Source organism: Canis lupus, chromosome 15 (genome assembly GCF_011100685.1).
Source record: "Canis lupus familiaris isolate Mischka breed German Shepherd chromosome 15, alternate assembly UU_Cfam_GSD_1.0, whole genome shotgun sequence".
Classification (NCBI taxonomy): Eukaryota; Metazoa; Chordata; class Mammalia; order Carnivora; family Canidae; genus Canis; species Canis lupus.
Window position 1 is genome coordinate 11,367,487 of NC_049236.1, and position 18,264 is coordinate 11,385,750.

General features: G+C 33.7%; 1 protein-coding gene across 12 annotated transcripts in view; it reads left to right on the forward strand.

Moving 5' to 3' along the window:
- AGBL4 (ATP/GTP binding protein like 4) overlaps nt 1–18,264 on the forward strand; it is a 1,422,311-nt gene that overhangs the window by 269,269 nt on the left and 1,134,778 nt on the right. The window lies entirely within an intron of this gene.

Here is an 18,264-nt window from a genome sequence, read left to right on the forward strand (position 1 = left end):
TGTATGTATATATATATATATATATATATATATATATATATATATGTTTTTTGTTTCTTCACAGTTTTGAGATCAGGTGTCTTCTAACAAATAGACCAAAATACATGCAGGATTTTGGTATATCAACAGGTATCACCTTGTTCTGTCTACTTGTTTGATCATGTTCTCTTTTATTTTCCTTTATTTATTTATTTATTTTGGTTTATGATCTTTTCTGATTTGTCTAGTCTATAGTATATATTTTATATTTCATTCTCTCATTCTAATCTTTTCTTGACAAAATGACAATATGGGGAAATTCCCAGAAAAAAAGAAGCAGCAGTACTAACTGCCAGAGGTTTAATAAATATGGATACTAGTAAAATGTCAGAGCTAGAATTCACAATGTCCATTAAAAAGATACTAACTAGGCATGAAAAAAATCATAGAAGACACTGGAGAATCCCCATGGAGAAATAAAAGAATGAAAATCTAATCAGGTTGAAATTAAAAAGACTATTAATGAGATGCAATTAAAAATGGAGGCTCCTACTGCTAGGATAAATGAGTCAGAAGAGAGATTCAATGATATAGAAGATAAAATTATAGAGAATAGAGAAAATGAGGAAAAGAGAGATAAACAACTACTGGATCATGAGGGGAGAATTTGAGAGATCAGTGATACCATAAAGCATAACAATATATAAATAACAATAAATGAGGTCACAGAGAAAAAGGCAAAAGAGAGGGAGAGAGGGACAGAAGCTGAGAGCTATCCTAATCTGGAGAAGGAAACAGGCATTCAAGTCCAGGAGGCACAGAGAACCTCTCTCAAAATCAATAAAAATAGATCAACACCCTGCTATATAATGAAGCTTGCAAATTTCAGAGACGAAGAGAATCTCCTGAAAGCAACTTAGGGCATGAGGTTCTTAAACTACACAGGTAGAAACATAAGGCTGACAGCAAACCTATCCACAGAGATCTGGCAGGCCAGAAAGAACTAGCATGATATATTCAGGGTGCTAAATGAGAAAGTATGCAGCCAAGAATACTTTATCCAGCAAGGCTTTATCATTCAGAATAAACAGAGAGATAAAGAGCTTTCAGGATAAACAGAAACTAAAAGAATTTGTGATCACTAAACCAGCCCTACAAGAAATATTAAAGGGGATCCTTTAAGCAAAGGGAGCCCAAAAGTAACATAGACCACAAAGGAAGAGAGACACGATACAGAAGCAGTGACTTTACAGGTAATACAATGGCACTAAATTCATATCATTCAGTAGTTACTCTGAATGTAAATGGGCTAAATGCTCTAATCAAAAGATACAGGGTATCAGATTGGATAAAAAAGCAAAACCCATCCTTATACTGTCTATAAGAAACTCATTTTAAACCAAAATACACCTCCAGATTGGAAGTGAAAGGATGGAGAACCATTTATCATGCTAATGTATATCAAAAGAAAGCTGGGATGGCAATTCTTATATCAGACAAATTAGATTTTATTTATTTATTTATTTATTTATTTATTTATTTATTTATTTATTTATTTATTTTTATTTTTTTTTATTTTCAAATTAGATTTTAAACCAAAGACTATAGTAAGAGATGAAGAAGGGCACTATATCATACGTAAAGGATCTATCCAAGAAGAAGATCTAACAATTGTAAATATTTATGCTCCTAATGTAGGAGCAGCCAAGTATATAAAGCAATTAATAACAAAATTGAAGAAATACATTGATAATAATACAATAATAGAAGGGACGTTAACACCCCACTCACAGTGATGGATAGATCATCTCAGCAGAAGATCAACAAGAAAACAAAGGCTTTGAATGACACGCTGGACCAGATGGACTTCACTGATATATTGAGAGAATTTCCTCCTAAAGTAGCAGAATACACATTCTTCTCGAGTGCACATAGAACATTTTCTAGAACAGGTCACAGACTGAGCACAAATCAGGTTTCAGTTGGTATCAAGGGATTGGGATTATTCAATGCATATTTTTAGACCATAATGATTTGAAACTTGAATTCAATCACTGGAGGAAATTTGTCAGGAAGTCAAATATCTCAGGTTAAAGAGCATCCTACTAGTGAATGGATGGGTCAATCAGGAAATTAAAGAAGATTTAAAAATTCATGGAAACAAATGAAAATGAAAACAGCATTGTTGGAAACCTTTCGGATGCAGCAAAAGTATTCCTAAGAGGGAAATACATAGCAATACAAGCCTTTCTCAAGAAAGAAGAAAAGTTTCAAATACACAACCTAACCATATACCTATAGGAGCTGGAGAGAGAACAGTGAGTAAAGCCTAAACTAAGCAGAAGAGAATTAATAAAGATGAGAGCAGAAATCAATGAAATAGAAACCAAAAGAATAGTAGAACAGATCAATGAAACTAGAAGCTAGTTCTTTGAAAGAATTAATAAGATCAATAAATCCTTAGCCAGACGTATCAAAAAGAAAAGAGAAAGAGCCTAGATTAATGAAATCATGAATAAAAGAGGAGAGATCACGACCAACACCACAGAAATACAAACAATTTTAAGAACATATTATGAACAACAACTATATGCCAACAAATTAGGCAATCTGGAAGAAATGGAGGCATTTCTGGAAACTTATAAACTTACCAAAACTGAAACAGGAAGAAATGGAAAATCTGAACAGACCCATAACCATCAAGAAAATTGAAGCATTCATCAAAAACCTCTCAACAATCAAGAGTCCAGGGCCAGATGGTTTCCGAGGGGAATTTTACCAGACATTTAAAGAAGAACTAATACATATTCTTCTGAAGATATTTCAAATAATAGAAATGGAAGGAAAACTTCCACACTCGTTCTATGAGGCCAAAACCAAAAGACCCCACCAAAAGGGAGAATTACAGACCAATATCCTTGAGGAATATGGATGCCAAAATTTTCACCAAGATACTAGTCAATAGGATCCTGCAGTACATTAAAAGAATTATTCACCATGACCAAGTGGAATTTACTCCTGTGCTGCAAGGTTCGTTCAACCTCTGCAAATCAATGAGATACATCACATTAATAAAAGAAAGGACAAGAACCATATGGTCTTCTCAACTGATACAGAAAAAGCATTTGACAAAATACAACGTCCTTTCTTGATTAAAACTCTCCACAGTGTAAGAATAGAGGGAACGTACCTCAATATCATAAAAGCCATCTATGAAAAGCCCACAGCAAGTATCATTCTCAATAGGGAGAAACTGAGAGTCTTTCCCCTAAGATCAGGCACAGTACAGGGATGTCCACTCTCACCACTGTTGTCCAACATAGTACTGTTTCTCCTAGCCTCAGCAATCAGACAACAAAAAGAAATAAAAGGCATTTAGATTGGCAAAGAAGTCAAACTCTCACTCTTCACAGATCACATGATACTTTATGTGGAAAATCCAAAAGACTCCACCCCAAATTCCTGGAACTCATACAGGAATTCAGCAACATGGCAGTATGAAAAATCAGTTGCATTTCTATACACTAATAATGAGACAGAAGAAAGAGAAATTAAGGGATCGATCTCATTTATAATTGCATCTGAAACCACAAGGTACCTAGGAATAAAAATAACCAAAGAAGTAAAGTATCTCTACTCTAAAAACTGTGGATTGGAAGAATAAATATTTTTAAAATGTCTATGCTATCCAGTGCAATCTACACATTCAACGCAATCTCAATCAAAATATCATGAGCATTTTTCACAGAAATGGGGCAAATAATCCTAAAATTTGTATGGAACCAGAAAAGACCCTGAATAGCCAGAGGAAAACAAAAACTAGAAAGCCTTTTTAATCTTTGAAGAAGAATGACTTTGAAAATGTCACCCAAACTTCAAATCTCTATTTTTACTCTCATTGTATGGGGAGTTATAAAACATTAAATATTCATCATGTATTCAATGTTTAATTGCTGGTTAATAGCTCCTAATATATATAAAGTAAATCATGTTGTTTATATGGAGAATCAATTCCTGTATTATCAAGATGAAAATATGCTCTCAACCCTAGGAGTCAGAGGTAACTCTCCATTTCTTAAGCCACAGCAGCTTAATGGTTGGAAGCAAGGACTGTTTTAATTTTGTATGGCCTTGAAGCTTATGTAATTTCAGAGAGTCTTCTTTAAGAAAAATTTTATAAAATTCTGAATACAAGGGGTGCCTCAGTGGCTCAATTTGTTGGGTGTCTGACTCTTGATTTTGGCTAGGGTAATGATTTCAGGGTCTTGAAATCAGGCCTGCATTAGGCTCTCCACTTAGTGTGGAGGCTGCTTGGAATTCTCTGTCTCTGTCTCTCTGTCTCTGTCCCTCCTCTTGCTCTCTCTCTCTCTTTCAAAAAATAAAGAAATAAAATATTTGAGAAAGATACCTAAAATCTTATGAATATAAAATTATGTGTTCATAATAAAAAGGAGATCACAATAAATTACTAGCATCTTGGGGATTCAGGTTCCCTTATGCTGCAACCTCTTTAAGCCATTTACCAGAAATGCTTTAAAGAAGTGCAGCCTTGCTTTCCTTTCATATCATAAATATCTGCAGTTTGAACCTTGAAACTGAAGCTTCATTTGTTTCTCAGTAAACTTAGCTCTGTTTGGAAGGAAACTTTGGCTAGCTGGTTAAACCTGCCAAGTTATCATCCAACCCTTTCTTAAGTTCTGTGCAGATGATAAATTCACTTTTAAGCTGTCCTCACTGTTCTTTAATGAAAGAAAATTTTACTCTTACTATTTTTCATGAGTTACTGGTTTTCCCCTTCTTTCCCATGGAAGTTAATCAGACATTTAAATAAAATTGTGAAGTAAGGAAGAAGGATTTTTCCCTTAACAAACACCTGTGAATTTTAACTATGTAATATACTCCTTACTTTCATTATTCGTGAGTTCTTATCCTTTCTTTGACTCATTGCAATATATTCCTGTGTATTGTTACTGCTTCTGTCTTAACTTAAGCTTTATTCAGGTCTCTCATTTCCTCTTTCTACTGTCCCTAGATAAATCTTCTAGCAATGAAATTTGTTGTACTACTCCTTTTGTTTAAAATCCTCCAATAGCACCCCATTTCCTTATCCTAATCTTACCTCTTCAACCTTTGTCCTAGGATTCTTGACATTATTAGACCCTGGTCATACTGGCCTAACCTTCTTGTCTCATTGCCCTATGCTCTTCTACATAATGTTCCTTCTGCCTTCACTCATTTGACATCTGGAAGGCTCCTATTCATCCTTTGAGTATAACTCAAGTGTCAATTCTGTTTACCCCTTGCCAGCTTTGCAACCTCAAGTAGGGTTAGGCTTTTTCACTTCTATGTCCCTATAACGGTTTTTGCATATTTAGACCATGATTCTTAACATGTTTTATAATAACTACTTTTTTGTTAGTTTTGCTCACTTCATTGATAGCCTCTTTTATCTCAGCTCTGTATTTCTGTGCACCAGGAAATCTTCTTACCCTTCTGCTCATATCATCTCATTTAATCCTTACAACATCTTTATGAATTTACAGCTGGAACATTTGAGGTACAATCTTTAGTCTAAGGACACACAGCTAGTAAGGAGTAAAGGTGTGAATCGAAGCAGTCTAATTCCAGAGTCTGTCCTTTTAATCACCATTTTCTACCAACAAATTAGAATCTCTAGTGAATAGCAGAATCCCTGCTACATAAGTAGTGCTTAATAAATACTTGGTGATTGAACCAAAAGGACACAGGATTTCTTTAGCTTCTTTTGGTAGCTGAAATGTATTACCATAATGTTATGTTTGGATACATTTATTGCTGGAGTCAGTATCTTTTGGTTTTACCTTGGAGAGGATGTATTTTTGAGGATATTCATGCAGTTACTATGTTTTTTTCAAGTTTTTTCTTTCAGCCTTTGTTGGATAAAGAGCTAATTATGATTCTGCATTGTTGATTATTACATACTGCAATATAACAGGGATATGACTACAATAATATGACTAGTGGTTTCTGTCCCTTTGTCTTCCTCATGGTTTTGGTCAGGCAAAAGCATAGCTTTACAAATCTCTTTTTAAAAAAACTGTGGTCCAAGATCAGAAACCTTTTCCCAGGATGAAGTGGATTTACCCAGGAGAGGGAGATTAACTCCTTGAGGGATGCAGGAACCATTTGGAAAATTACCCTATTCAATCTCTGAATGATATCCAGAAAGATATTTCTCTCACGTGGATGAGCACTTTGTTTTTTGAGAGGATCTTCCCCATCTAACTAGTTAAATTGGTACATTTACTTTTCTGTAGAAGGCAAGATTTTGGAAATTAACAAACTAGACAGGATGGGAAAGTCATATGACCTTTACTAATTTTCTAGCATAGTGCGGTTTCTTCCCTCTCATTTTCAAGGGCTCCACATCTTTATTTAATATTTTAGTGATGCTAGTATAATTTGGGTTTCCTTCTATGAGAGAATGGTATAACCGAAAAAAGCTGCAGAGGGTCAGTTGCATGGACTCTGAATTTCAGTTCACCAGTTCCAATGGGCATTTTATTTTATTTTTTAATTAAAAAATTTTTTTAGGGATCCCTGGGTGGCTCAGCGGCTCAGTGCCTGCCTTTGGCCCAGGGTGTGATCCTGGAGTCCCGGGATTGAGTCCCACGTCAGGCTCCCTGAATGGAGCTTGCGTCTCCCTCTGCCTGTGTCTCTGCCTCTCTCTCTCTCTCTCTCTCTCTCTCTCTCATGAATAAATCAATAAAATCTTAATTTTTTTTTTTTAAGAGAGAGAATGCACATGAGGGGGGTGAGGAGCTGAAGGAGAGAAAACAAGAGAATCTTGAGCAGGCTACTTACTCAGGGCAGAACCCCACACTGGTCTCAGTCTTGGGACCCTGAGATCATGACCTGAGCTGACATTAATAGTCGGTTGCTTAACCAACTGATCTACCCAGGCACCCCCCCCACCATAGGCACTTTAATTCATAATATACATTGATCCTTGTCTACTTCCTAAATAGTTTAGTTTTCAGTTTAAAATTTCTTGTGAAAAATAAAAGATCTGAAGAAAAACACTGAGAAAAAAGAGCCCTTTAGAAAGCTGGGATACATTTTTGCATGTAGTTTTTTCTTTTCTGAAAACAGAAAGCTTCCATATTTCTCTGTAGAGAGGTTTTGGAGAATTCCCTAATATTCTAGGAAAAAAGAAAATATAGCCAAAATAAGAAAGAAAAATAAATACCTCATTATTCTGGAAAATAAAGTAAAATGTATAATAAGAGTTTTACATAAAGGAAATAAACCACCATCTTAAGGGCAAGTGTAAATGTTATTTAGGTTGACTGACTTCTAAAGATAACTTTCAGTGGACAAACACAGAAAATAAAATCAATTCACAATTTTTAAGATTTATTATTGGAGATTTTTATGGCTTTTGTTTTTTACCACTTTATTTTTGTCTGTAGAAGATATAACAATAACTCACTTTTGCACAGCATCCTATGATTTCCTCTGGGAAAGTCTTTATCATAGGACTTGATACTTAGATTGAAATGATCCACCTGTGTGATTATTGCTTCAGCTTGACTATAAACTCCATGAAGACAAGTACTTACTTATTCATATTTGTATTTTCAGTGCCCAGCATGAGGTCTACATTGGAATAGACCTCTGAAATGTTGCCACAATAACTGCCATTTATATTATTTAACAAGTTTAATAACAATATTATTTAAAAATTTATTTTTATTTATACATTTATTCAACAGATATTTATTGAGTATCTTGTTGGGGCTAGATACTAGTACTGAGGGTGTAACAGTAAATAAAACAGAAAAATATTTCTGAGCTTACATTTTTACCAGATGGTACAAAAATAAACAATACTCAAAAAATAAGTAATTTGTATGGTATACTTGAATATGGTGAGTGCTGCGAGGAAATTTAGAGTAGGTGAGATGAATCAAGAATGTGGGAAAAGTGTTTTTCAATATTAAATATGGTGGTCAGGTTGGCTTCTTTTAAGAAAGTAGATTTCAGCAATAATTTGAATGATGTTATAATCTATGTGAAAATATGGGGAAAGAGAAGTTTAGGAAGACAGAATAGCCATTGATAATCCAGAATAGCCATTGATAATCCCTTAAAACTGAGGTGTGTGTGATGTGACAAGAAAGAGAAATAGTAAGGAAGTCAAGTGATGTGAGGACAAGAGATAAGATCAGAGAAGTGAAAGGGAGATAGATCACATTGATTGATTGATTTTAAAAGTTATTCATTTTAGTGAGAGAGATTGAATGTGAGCAGGATGAGGGGCAGAGGGAAAGTCTCCTCAGATAGACTACTCCCTAAGTGTAGAGCATGACAGGGGGATGGGGTCTCGATCCCAGCACTCTGAAACCATGACCTGAACAGAAATTAAGAGTCACATGGTTAATTGACTGAGCAATGAAGGCACTACTCATGTAGAATCTTTTAAAAACTTCAGGTTTGGAGGGCACCTGGGTGCCTCAACGATTGAACATCTGCTTTGGCTCAGATTGTGATCCTGGGGTCCTGGGATTGAGTCCCACATCAGGGTCCCTACAGGGAGCCTTCTTCTCCTTCTGCTTCTGTCTCTGCCTCTCTCTGTGTGTCTCTCATGAATAAATGAATACATTCTTTAAAAAAAAAAACACTTCAGGTTTACTCTCAAATAAGTGCTAAACCTCTTGAGGATTTTGAACAAAATGTGACATGATCTCTTTTATGTGTTGGAAAAATTACTTTGGCTTTGTGTTGAGAATAGAGTATTGGGGTGCAGATAAGGAGACCAGTTACAAACAATCCAGGTGGGAGAATATAGTTGCTTGAATCAAAGTGATATCTGTGGAGGTAAAGAAAAGTGCTTGGATTGTAGATATATTTGAAAGGATTCTTGGATGGATATACTTAGTTATTAAGTATGAAATTAAGACTTCATAGGTGACTCTAATGCTTTTGGGCTTAAGTATTGACTGTATAATTTATATATATAATTTCATTTGATAATAAAATATTTTATCTTTGACAGACAAGAAAACTGAAGTCAAGAGCAATTAAATTTGGCAAAACTTCAAAATTTATAAGCAGTGGTGCTAGTATTCAAATCTATATCTAAATCTGAGGTTTTTGATTTTTTTTAATATAAAAGAGCAGATAAGATGGTCTTCTTAAAATTTGTAATGTTGGCCTTGTGCTATGGTTTTATGTTTTAAATTCCCACATGTCAGGATGCCTGGGTGGCTCAGCAGTTGAGTGTCTGTCTTTGGCTTAAGGCATGATCCCGGAGTCCCGGATCAAGTCCCACATCGGGCTCCCCACCTGGAGCCTGCTTTTCCCTCTGCCTGTGTCTCTACCTCTCCCTCTGTGTCTCTCATGAATAAATAAATAAAATCTTAAAAAAAAATAAATTCCCACATGTCATTTAAATCAGTGACCTCTTCCCAAAATGAAAAAAATTAATATAAGTAGTTTAATTCTGAATGTTTTTTGTTTTATTTACTTGAGACTCTTGTTGGGTGCATTTTTATACTTGTTATGTCTTCTTGTTGGCTTGCTCCTTTGTTATTATAAAACATCTTCCTCCTTTGTCTCTAACAACTTTTGTCTTAAAGTTGATTTTTCTGATATTATTATGAGTATTCCATCTTTCTTTCGTTGTGTTTGGTATGTTTATTATTTTCCTTTCTTCTAACTATCAACCTTGTGAGTTTGTATCTAAAGTGCATCTCTTATAGACTGCATGCATATGGTTGGTTCATTAAAAAAAATCTATTTTGACATTTTCTGCCTTTTAATTGGAGCGTTTAACATTTTACATTTATTGTGATTATTGAGATGTAAGATTATTTTGCCACCACTTTCACTATGTTTTATGTCTTTCCCTATCTCTTTCTCCATTACTGCTTCTTTTATGTTAAATAGATATTATCTAGTGTGCCATTTTAATTCTCTTCTTACTGATTTTACTATTTTTTATTTTACTGTATTTTAAAATTTCTTTCTTTAATTGCCCTGAGAATTAAAATGAACTTAATTAAATTGATACCAGCATAGTTTGAATTAATATCAAGTCAATTTCAATAATATATATGGAATACATATATTTATTGTTATACAAATTATATCTGGATATAGTATGTATACTCCATACAGATTTATAATGATTCCTTTATATCAGTAAGAGAAAAAAAAAATCAACAGAATTAAAATGTTTATACTTAATGCTTTTATTATGTAGTTATTTTTACTGGTGCTTTTATTCTTCATGTGGATTTCAGTTATGCTTTAGTGTTCTTTCACTACAGCCATAATATCCTGTAGTTTTCTTGTAGAGCACATTTTTAAATCTGATGGTGTCGGGCAGCCCAGGTGGCTCAGCGGTTTAGTGCCACCGGCAGCCCGGGTTGTGATCCTGGAGACCTGGGATCGAGCCCCACATCAGGCTTCCTGCATGGAGCCTTCTTCTTTCTCTTCCTATGTCTCTGCCTCTCTCTCTCTCTCTGAATAAATAAATAAATAAATAAATAAATAAATAAATAAATCTTTAAAAAATAAATAAATCTGATGATGTCTTAACTTTCTCATTTTTGAATAATACTTTTTGCTGGCTATCAAATTCTTGTTTGATGATTTTCTTTCAGCACTTTGTGTTATTCCACTGTCTTCTGACTACCATTATTCTTTTTTTTTTTTTTTAATTTTTATTTATTTGTGATAGTCACAGAGAGAGAGAGAGAATGAGGCAGAGACACAGGCAGAGGGAGAAGCAGGCTCCATGCACCGGGAGCCCGATGTGGGATTCGATCCCGGGTCTCCAGGATCGCGCCCTGGGCCAAAGGCAGGTGCCAAACCGCTGCGCCACCCAGGGATCCCTCATTATTCTTAATGATAAATCAGCCATTAATCTTATTGAGGATTTCTTGTAAGTGAGGAGTTGGTTTCTGTGTTGCTGAGTTAAAGATTCTTTTTGTCTTTTCACAGTTTGATTATGATATATCTAGGAGTGGATCACTCTTTTTCAGAGGTAGAAAAAGAAAGTGTTAAGTCCTTTAAAAAATTATTGAAATTTTAGACTACTTGTGTCTTGTTGGCATTGGCTTTTTATTCCCATCTAGCGATGTCTTTTTGTTTTGTTTTGTTTTGTTTTTTTTGTTTTTTTTTTTTTTAATTCATGAGAGACAGAGATACAGGCAGAAGGAGAAGCAGGCTCCATGCAGGAAGCCTGATCCCAAGTCTGATCAAGCCTGACTTGATCCCAAGAATCTAGGATCATACCCTAAGCTGAAGGCAGACGCTTAACCACTGAGCCACTCAGGCATCCTGTAATCTCTGCTTTTTATTGGGATGCTTACTCTATTCATATATTAGTTATATTTAATGTAATTATTGATATGTTAGGATTAAATGAACCTATTAATTTTCTTATTGTCCGTTCTGTTTCTGTTACTTTGTTGCGTTTTACTGACTTCACAATAAAAAAAAAAGGCTTTTTATTATTCTTTATTTTTTCTTTGGATTCTTGGTGAAACTATTTTATGTTTATTTTATTGGTTGCTCTGGAACAATATTCACTCATAATTTATTAAACTTCTAAAATATTTTGTCTAAAAATTTATTTTTTAGAGTGATTTTAGGTATTTGTTACAACTGATGAACCTACATTGACACATCATAGTCACCCAAAGTCCATAGTTTACATTAGCGTTCACTCTTTGTATTGTATATTCTATTGTTTTGGATAAATATATAATTATAAGTATCTACCATTATAGTCATACAGAGTATTTTCACTGCCCTAAATATTCTCTGTTCCCTGGCTATTAATTTCTGTTCTTTCCAACTTCTGGTCTTTTAACTGTCCATGGCTTGGCCTTTCCCAGAATGTCATATGGTTGGAATCATACCATATGCAACCTTTCAAATCAGTTACTTTTGCTTATTAATATACATTTTATTTTTTCATATCTTTTCCATGGCTTGATAACTTATCAAACCCTTTTAGGGTCCTTATTTTACCACTTTAAATTTAATACTTCACATTTGATACCTTGAACTTGTAATTACTAATCCTTTTTTTCCTCAAAATTTATTCTTCCTACTTCCTACTTTCCATCTCAGAAAATGTAGTTACCTCATATCAAATTCTATTTCTCATTTCAATTTTTGTTACTGTTTTTTCATATATTTTGCTTCTCTGTACCATGTAAACTGCCCTTAAAATATAATTTTTGAACTTTGAACAATTATCTTGAAAGAAATTATGAGACAAATAAAAGCAGTCTTAAATTTACCACTTATTTAGTATTTTTAATGATGTTCGTTTATTTTTAGAAGTATTAGGTCTATCTAGTATAACTTCCTGTCTTTTATTTTTTATTTTTTTAAAAAGGTTTTATTTATTTATTCATGAGAGACAGAGAGAGAGAGAGGCAGAGACAGGCAGTTGGAGAAGCAGGCTCCATGCAGGGAGCCTGATGTGGGACTTGATCCCGGGTCTCCAGGATCAAGCCCTGGACTGAAGGTGGCGCTAAACCGCTGAGCCACCCGGGCTGCCCACTTCCTGTCTTTTAGGTTTTCATTTGGTTGGTATAGGTTTACTGGTAATGAATTTTCTGTTTTTGTTTATTTTGTTTTATTTTATTTTACCCTAATTTTTCAATATGTTTTCACTGGATATTGAATTCTGGGTTGAGAGTTTTATTCTTTCATTACTTTAGAGATGTTCTTTCTTAAAAGTTAATGGTTATTCTTAGGGATGCCCAGGTGGCTCAGTGGTTGAGCATCTGCCTTCAGCTCAGGGCTCAGGGCATGATCCCGGTCCGGATATTGAGTCCCTCATTGGGCTCCATGAGGGGAGCCTCTTCTCCCTCTATCTCTCTGCCTCTCTCTCTGTTTCTCTCATGAATAAATAAATAAAGTCTTAAAAAAAAGAAGTTAATGGTTATTCTTAGAAGTCAATGGTTATTTTTAGTGTTGTTCACATCTATATTTTATGGCTTTTCTTCTGGTTTTGCTTAAGATTTTCTCTGTTTTTTTATCAGTTTAAGTATTATGTACTTAGGTTGAGTTTTCTATTTTTTCTGCATAAGGTTTCCTGAGATTCTAAGATATTCAATTTTTTCCTCTAAGTTCTTAACATCACATGATTTTTTAATAGATCCATCTTCAAGTTTATTGACTGTGCACTAGCTCTACTCTAATGTTAAGTCCATCCTCTTAATTTTCCACTTAAGGTATTGTGCTTTTTACTTTTAGGATTTTTATTTAGTCTTTATAGACATTTCTGTTTCTTTAGAAATTCTGTACTTTTCAAATAGGAAAATTACATTTTTCTTTAATTCTATTAAGATGTTTCTGTTTTTTAACAGTATTTATAATAATTCATTTAAAGTTTTTTTTTCTGTTAATAGTATGACTGATCTCAGAGTGGATTTATATTGTTTGCCTCCGCACTTTTGATTATGAGTGATATATGTCTTTGAGTGTCTTGTAATTTTTGACTGTACATGGACAGAATGGAAGATACATTATAGAAAGTTAATTCTGTTATCTTTTTGGGTATATTAGTGTTTAGTGTAGAAAGCAGTTTATATTATCTTTTCAAGTTTATTACTGTTTATTTTAGAAGACAGTTCATTTGCTTATCACCTCAAGGCTGATCACCTTAAACTTCTGTATGTATGGTTTAAAATTTTATTGATGTAGATTGGGTGGAAAACCTAGGTATTTCCAAACTATTCTAACTTGGGCCCAAATCTTGTCTCTTATGGAGATATTATCAGGGTTAGTTTTCAATTTTATTAGTGAAATTATGAAATATTTCTTTCTCAGGACATGGTTTTTATTGCTAAGGTATGTCCCTATTGGTATCTCAACTGAGTGTTATGCCTGAGGGATCAGAAGTTTTTCAATTCTGAGTGTACTCGGTTCTTACCACCCTATTACCCAGCATAGTTTCATCCCTAGTAATTCTGCTTTTCTTTCATCATTGTAGTATGTTCTATTTGATAAAACTAATGTAGTTTCACTGTGTGCCTGGGCTTGCCTAGCTTGGAGCTATAGACTTACAGGAAATGATCTCAGAGTTTTCTAGGTTATCCATTCCCCATCACCACCATGATGTTTCCTCCTGTCAGATGACCTACCTCACAAATTGTGCCTGCTTCAATAGACTATTGTGGGAGTTCATCCTGTGAATGTCTCTTTTCCCAGGGATTGCTGTATAACATTGCTTATTTTCTAATGTCCGAAACAGGTGTTTCATATATTTGACCTGCTTTATAGTTCTTTACAATGGGGCTAATATCTTAATGGTTAGTACAACATGACTAAGCCAAAAGTAGAGATGTTGTTTTTATCATATAATTTTTCTGCTTTTATTCATACAACATATTTGATTTTTGTTAAAAATGAATATTTGATTTGATTCTTTTTTTAGTTGGTTGTTTTCTTATTAGAAATTGTACATTTTGGGGTGCCTGGGTGGCTCAGTTGTTTGTATCTGCCTTTGGCTCAGGTCATGAACTCAGGGTCCTGGGATCAAGCCCCACATCAGGCTTCCCACTCAGCAGAGAGCCTGCTGCTCCCCCTGCATGTGTTCTCTTTCTCTCTGTCAAATAAATAAATAAAATCTTTTAAAAAATTTGTTGAGACTTGCTTTATGAACCAGCATATAATCAATTTTGGTAAATGTAGCATGTGCATTTGAAAAGAATATATACACGTTATTCTTTAAATATCAAATGTTTCATAATTAGAATGAAGTAGCTTTTTTAGTCACATTTTCAATTTGTCTCAATTCTTTGTGAATATATTTTCTTGATTTTGCTCAGTTTGTGGTTTTGGTTTGTTGAAATTTCTCACTGTAATTATGAATTTGTCTCTATCTTCTATTTTGTCAAATTTTACTTACATCTTTTGGGGATGTGTTAATAGATGTATATACTTCTAGGATTTTTATATCTTCTTAATGGAATTATCCTTTTATATATGTCTGAAAATCAATTATCTAAGCCTCTATCATAAGAAACTTTTAAAAAAGTAATAATTTAAAACAAGACAAAATAAAAAATATAAGGAAGGAAATAATAAAAGATTAGAAAATTAAAGAAAAATTTTAATGTACTCTATAGAAAATGTAATATGTTAAAAAGTATTGTGAAAAATACTTTTAATACAACACACTCTAGCCTAGTTCAACCAGGAAAAATAAAGAGAAAGATAACACATTAATATAATAGTTGAGTATAGTATTGTAAAACTTTTATACATCAAACTAGCAAAAGACAAAAACAACAAAAATATAGTGAATTATTTATACCAATACATTAGAAAAATATATGAAATATACAATTTTTTCATCATAAAATATTTTTGTTTATTTCTCTTTTTAAAAAATATTTTATTTCCTTATTTGAGAGAAGAGAGAGAGAGAGCGAGCACACATGAGTATAGGGGAGGGGCAGAAGGAGAGGGAGAAGCAGGCTCCCCCCTGAGCAGGGAGCCTGATGCCAGGCTTGATCCCAGAACCTTGGCATTATGACCTGAGTGGAAAGCAGATGCTTAAACAACTGAGCCACCTACGTGCCCCATCCTTGTTCATTTCCAGTAATATTTCTTGATTTAAAGCCTAGCTTGTCTGATACAAATATAGGTACAGTAACTTTCTTCCTCAGAGTGCTTTCCTGTTATAACTTTTTCATTCCTTTATCATTCAGTTTTTCTGTGTGCTTAAATATAAAGTTGTACTTATAAGCAATATATATTCAAGTTTTTCATCTAGAATAAAAATTTTTTCCTTTTGATATTTAGTCAGTGTATTTAACACATTTACTCACATACTTATGTTTGATATCTACATTTTATTTTTTGCTTTGTATTTGTCCTTTATTTTGAATTTCTATTTGTTTTCTTGCTTTTTGTATAAATGGAAGGAAACCAAATGATATATAGGCATTGTCATTTTATATACAAATAGCCATTTTTAGAAGGTCAAAAATTGCCACTTTGTTGAAATATTAGAGATAACATGAGGAAAGAATTGTTTATGCATACACACAGAGAAGATATTCCTCATAGGAATGGTGAAGATGGTCAACAGGATAGTTACAGAAGATCAAAGATTAGATGCTTATTATTATTTGAAACTGTAAACTTAGTGAAAGCAAAGACTATATCTGTTTGATTTATTATCTCTTCTATTTTACAACATATAACATGATGCTTTTTGAATGAATAACTGATTGAATACATGGATGAATGTATTGACTGTGACTATAGCATATTCCAAAGATAGCACAATGGAGTCCAAAAATCTTTATTTCAAGGTCTTGCCCTAGTGCTTTACAGTATGAATTCAACGAAGCACTAAATATTTCTGAGTTTCAATTACTCATCATGGGGTCATGGCGAGGCTTTAATAAAATAAAGGATGTCAACTCATTTTGAAACTGTAAATTTTTAGACACAAATTGTGCCTTATTAATAGGTACCATTGATGGCAGCAATTTTAAGACGTTATTATTTATCAAAACCTATTTATAGTGTTCCAGAATTAAAAACAAAATAAAAATTTTCCTTTGAGTGATGAAATGCATATTAATGTTTAATTTTTCAACCAGTAACTTTTAGATGGCCAAAAATAGTGTTATTCTTCACTTCTTGTTTTTTTTAAAGGTAGTAATTGCATTAAGCATTATAACTTATACTTTCATTTTATATTATCTCTGTATTCTTCCAACCATCTATGTTATATAGAGAAGCTATTAGTCTAGTGATTAGAGTCATGTTGCTGGAATTCAAATCCCAACTCTGACTTTTACTTACTTACATGCTATATAACATAGGCCAAGTTATTTTTTGTAGCTTTTTCCCTTGCTGTTCTCTTCTACAAAAGGAGGATTGTAATGGTTCTACTCCACAGGGGTTGTTGTGAGACTTGAATAGGTTAGTACACCTACCATTTTGGGTAGTATATAGAAATGCTCAGAAAATGTTTTCAATTGAAAATTAATATTCATAGTAATTTCTAAGAAATAAATATTCAAACTTTATTGATGTAATCCTTACTTTAAGTTGAAAAAACAGAGGTTGGATGAAGTTAACTGAATTTCCAATGTCATTCAGTAAATGGCAGAGGTAAAATTTGAGCCTACATCTTTTGATTGCAAGCTCATTGCTCTGCGCAATATTCCGCCCTCTATAACATAAGGCTTAGTAAATATTTTTGCATGATAATAATAGAAAGAACCAACTTAATGAGGAATCTCCTCGGGAATTCTGAAGACAGTCAAACTAGAAAAACTAAGTTTTTGGTTTTAATTAGTTGATACTTGTAATTTCCTATCAGTGCATTTTTAAGAAATATGTGTATTCTTAATTGGAAGTAACTGATTGTTTTGGTTCTGGAAGGAGGAATAAATCTGGCTTCTTACGCCAAATTTTAATGAAAGCAAATAAAATTACCCTAAGGTTAATTGATAAGGTTTTGAGGGAAGTATTATCTTATTATCTTGGATCACTGCCTGATTAATCCTAGATTCAGGCAGCCAAAGAATGGTACAGCTGAAAGGAAACTTCATGATTAGGTAACTCAATATTCTCATTTAGTAGATGAAGCCCTCAGAGGGTGAATAACTTTGGTATTATTGCACAGAGAATCAGTTGAGCTAGAATTCAGGTCTGCTGATTCCCTGGCTAGTATTCCATCTGTGACAACGCGACTAATGCTTAGTTAAAATCAGTAACATGCTAGTAGAATTAGAAAAAGAATTAATTGAAAACTGCTACATTTAAAGTTAAAGTTAAACTATGAGTGTTCTTTTCGAGAAAGACATACTAGAGCTTTTTTTTTCTTTTTAAAGATTTTATTCATTTATTCATGAGAGACAGAGAGAGACAGAGAGGCAGGGACACAGGGAGAGGGAGAAGCAGCCCGATTCGGGACTTGATCCCAGGACTCAATCCCGGGACTCCAGGATCACACCCTGGGCTGAAGGCAGGCGCTAAACCACTGAGCCACCCAGGGATCCCCAAGAGCTTATTTTAAAGCAGGATACTACTATGCTCTTCAGGTACAATAGAGTACTGATTTCTCAGTCAATTTCTTTGTTGCTGTCTTTTATTATCTTTACTCTTTTTCAGATGTTGATTATCTGACTTGGGAATTCACCAGACTATTTGCTTTATTTTTTATCCCATCACATTGTGACAATTATGGGCATTTTACTGCTCATTAGAATAGAAGTTAAAGAGAGGAGATACAATGAATGGAAGTAA